This window comes from Macrobrachium rosenbergii, chromosome 55, assembly GCF_040412425.1.
Source record: "Macrobrachium rosenbergii isolate ZJJX-2024 chromosome 55, ASM4041242v1, whole genome shotgun sequence".
Lineage (NCBI taxonomy): Eukaryota > Metazoa > Arthropoda > Malacostraca > Decapoda > Palaemonidae > Macrobrachium > Macrobrachium rosenbergii.
The window spans coordinates 43227768-43232767 of NC_089795.1; positions in this window are offsets into that span (position 1 = coordinate 43227768).

The following is a 5000-nucleotide window of genomic DNA, read 5'->3' on the forward strand; positions in this document are numbered from 1 at the left end:
TGCCAACGTAAATTGAAAAGCTATTAAAAGTGTAAATTACAGCATCATCAACCAATAAACAATAACACTGATACAAATAATTAAATGAGATCATTTCTTGGGCTAAAAGAGTATTTACAGGTTATTAAAACTATCAACTATAATAATGTGATACAACCTACCATCAAAAGACAGCCAACGATAAAAGCTATATCATTATTCTTTGTTAGAACATTATATTTTTATTTATTTATTTATTTATTTATTTGTTAATTCATCTGTTCTCCTGATAACTGATCTCTTCTTTCTGTATTTCCCATTACCTTCTGTTACTTCTTTCCGAATGAACACCATATTCTTAGGTGTTCCATAGAAATACGGTTCATCTTCTGAATAATAATAAAAATCATAAGTCATATGTGAAAAACGATCTTTTTAAATCTATACAAATGATAAAGAACACGATACCGTGCACAGTTGTATCTTGAAAACCTTTATGCAAAAATTTTGGACACAAAATTGAAAGAAAGGCTGAAGCTCTGAACATTTTCCACTTAACTGAAGACCTAGAAGTATTTATCATATTTATTGCATTAATGTTTCATGATAATTACACTGAAGCGATTTTTCAATTGGATTAATTACATTATTTCATTGTATACGTGTACGTGAATTATATTAATGTTTTCACAATTATATTTAGCTATGTATTATGTTAATTCTACATGATTGAATTATATTAATTACTTGCTAATTACTTCTTTTGTATTTGAATTTTCATTCATAAAACCAGAATTAGCATTTAAAAAAAAAATATTTGATCTTGAAAAAAAAATTGACGCAGAACTTCATATAACTACGAAACCAATAAAACTCAAAGTTTAGACTTGCAACTAAGAAAATACTTTAATAAATGATAGGAAACAAAATGATAAAACATTATATTTTTTTATCAACACTACAAAAAAAAAAAAAATCATTAACGAAAGATTTTAGAATACTGCAGTGCACTTAACCTCTGTTTGTACTGGAGTATACCTTCTTCTACATAAAGCTCACCCCTCCCCCCACGAAAAAAAAAACACTGACAGCAAACAATAACGTTCTGAGATAGTTTGCGGTCAGTCTAACAGACAGACAGACGGACAGACACAGGTGGAAAAAAACTACGCCTTCTGTCCAACAGCGACGGCGGCGGAAATTAAACTTTACGAAATGGGGAGAAAAATGGAAATCACACATCTCAACATGAAGCACTCTATATCTCGCCATTCAGTCTCGTCTCTCTCATTTTTATGTTATTCTCTCTCTCTCTCTCTCTCTCTCTCTCTCTCTCTCTCTCTCTCTCTCTCTCTCTCTCTCTCAACTAAAGAGACTTTTATATATATAGAAGATCATGATGATATTTCCTTGACGCACGGGCGGCTCGCATGACCAAGAAATCTGATAATGGAAGTCTGCCTTTTCTATACCGGAGCACAAATTTATATGGAAAGAGCATTTCCTGGTGGACATGAGCTTATATCAAGCGGGAGAGAGAGAGAGAGAGAGAGAGAGAGAGAGAGAGAGAGAGAGAGAGAGAGAGAGAGAGAGAGAGAGAGAGAGAGAGAGATTCTGGCAAACGTTCCAGACGACGGAATGTTACAACATTTCTCATGGTTCCAGACTTTCTGGCATCAGCTAGGAACTGGTCTCATTATTCTTAAGAGGAGAGAGAGAGAGAGAGAGAGAGAGAGAGAGAGAGAGAGAGAGAGAGAGAGAGAGAGAGAGAGAGAGATTCTTCTGTATTTGCAAGACTTTCTGTAAAATCTTAATACCTAAGGACCTGAACCAAGAAGAAATATTGTGCTGTGATTAGCATTCTAGATTGTCTTATTTGCAGACGACGTAAAATTCCAAATAAAAACTGAATAACGACAAGAAAAGAAAGGCTAAACTTTCACAAACAAAGATATGGACAACTGATTTGTAACAAAGAAAACTGGACGACAAATGATTTATAAGATAGTGAGCTATTTGTAAGTGGTGTAAAATGAAGATATAATTCACCAAAGAAAGAAGCTGGAAAAGAAATGCAACCATGAGAAACGATTTACAGACTAGGAAAACAGTGACCAATGGTTCACAAGTCATGTACATACAGGAACAACAAAATAACTAGTGATTCACAGCAAAGAATATCTGACCAGTGATTCACACAAAAAGACAAATACAAGAGAAACAAAAATGATTCAAAACAAGCCAAAATAATTACCTGATTTACAAAGCTAAAAAATCCACAAGTGATAAAAAAAATCCAGTGATAAAAAATCCACAAGCAAAAAACTTCCCTCAGGAATTCATAAACAAAGAAAATCAACAAAAACAAAAAAGAAAACAAGCGATGACAAAACAACTAATTTCAAGCAAAGAAAAATCGACAACGGTAAAGAAATTATTTGCAAGTGAGGAAAACCGATACTGACCAAAGACTCGGCAAAGCAGAGAAAATAAAAATAAAGTCACACTTAGCATTTCGGGATTAGCGATAACGCCCTCACTCAAGATACATAACAGGTGTTGCAAGGTTATTAATACGACTTCATTGCTAAAACTTATGGATGATAAATCACACACAAACCCTTTACATTTATCCAGTCCTGAGACTGATGTTTGAAGGGGGACTCCGCATGTAAAATTTCCATTCTAAATACAGATACTTAGCGTGCAGCTGCTAGCCTCATACCTAACAAACACACGCACAAGTTCACAGAGTAGCCTCAAACCTACACACACACACAAGTTCATAGACTAGCCTCAAACCTACACACACACACACACACAAGTTCATAGACCAGCCTCACACCGGCAAACACACACACACACACACAAGTTCACAAACTGAGTGTAAAACTGTATCTGAAATTTATGTGGTTACAAATTCAAGGGCTAGCCACAGCTAATGTTGAGCCAATGTTGCTTAACCGTACAAACGTGATAAACTATAAAAATAACTGGAAATCAAAATGCATACAATAGAACCCAGCTAGTGAGGTTACCAATATATCACAGTAACCCTGTGCTTGGAACCAGCCAGTTCCGGTAAGTATACTTTGTAAGCCACGAACCTTTCTCGAACCATATGTCATTTAGTTTATTCTGTTCAAACCAACATAGTTAACAGCTCCAATAACAATGGGCCTCGTGGGAAGATAATGGGAAGATGATGATTATTTTGCATTTTATTATTATTATTTGTTATTCATGTAATTATTCAGTTATCAGTGTCTGTTTTTCGTTTCTTTTTTGGTCATTACATAAAACGAAATAATTAAATAGCAACTTGTGCAATTGAATCCAGCTTCACCAGGCACGATATTACAGACTACAGTACATTAACCTACAAATACTTATTATTACCATAAATTAATAAACAAAATGAATATATGCTCAATATTCACTGTTGAACGACTACGAAGAGTTACGTATATATTGTAAATAACCTGCTTGCTGGGAAACGCCCTTCATATTATAAAACATCAAAATAACAAAACAAAAAAGACGTAAAAATTAAAAATGTTAACGTAATCTTGCTTATGGAGGGAAAAAGTGTTCCACACCTTCTATCAATAATATTTAAAAAAAAATAAAAATAAAAAAGAATTTCAGAACGCGGAGAAGCCAAGGACACGACCTACCGCCTGATACAAGAAAACTAACTAAGAGAGAGAGAGAGAGAGAGAGAGAGAGAGAGAGAGAGAGAGAGAGAGAGAGAGAGAAGGAATGTGAACTCAAGTGGAATAGGGCAAAGGAGGAAGTAGCGAATGAATGGTTGAAAAGAGTGTAGGGGGGAATCGGTTATATTAAATTATGAGGTATGTTCGCCTTGCAGCTGTGCGCGAGATGGAGGGGAGGGGAAAGGAAAGGGAGGGGGGATTAAGGGGAGGGGGTTAGGAGGTGGAAAGTGTCCATGGGAGGGAGAGAGAAGAAAACCAACGACAATGGCACTGGATGAAAATGACAACGAGCAGTGTATCAGTGACCAGATGTAATTGAAAAAAAAAAAAAAGGGGGGACTACAAAAAAGAAAATGGCGTTTCTCATCTGCTCTTTTTGGATTTACAAATCTGTATTCTCTTTACTATTTTTCGCACACCCTACTACCTTTCTTTCTTCATCTTTTTGTGAATCACCTCTTCTCCCATCCCATCTCCCATTCTGTCCCCATCTCTTGTGAAATTTACTTTTCCATCTTCCTTTCTTCTATTTATCTTCATGCCCTTATTATAACTCAGATTTACTTGGAACGTTCTTCTCTTGAGAAAGCTTTCGAACTTTTACTACTTTCTGCAGTTTCTATTCATTATCCCAAATCAGCATTTATCATCTGCAAAACCATCAACCACTTCACACTCATTCGAGATTTTTTTTTTTTTTTATTCCATAACTCTGCACCCACATCTAACGTTCTTTCTACAGTTTCTCGCTCCACTCCATCTATAAAAATACCGAACAGCCGTGAAGATATAATACAACTTTGTCTCAGACCCAATTTCACAGGAAACTAGCCACTCCCCAGTATGCGTAGTTTGACAAACCAGATATCATCGACATCCTCCCTATTACCTATATAGGTCCTTCAGCTTCTTCTACTGTAAGTACATGTATGGCATATAAAAATTTTTCCCTTTAGTTCAATCTTCTTGTATAACCGTTTAACAGCAACCACTTGATCCAAACTATGACGAACAAATCAGTTTAATGAACCGTTTTTTGACCTACTAAGCGCAGCACTAACAAATGTGATGTTTAACATAAAAAAATAATGTGAAAGTCACACTGAAGTTGACGAAAATCTCTTTGATATTCCGATTGCATTTAAACTTAGTATCCCAACAGTGTCCTCCCACTCTTAAATCTTTCCTCACGAAGGCACCTACTAACGTGACTGGCTTTTTTGTGAAAATCTGATGGACTTAGGACAAAGAGCTGACCACCTGAAAGGCTTATGCATGCGCATCCATCTCACTGTGACATTACAG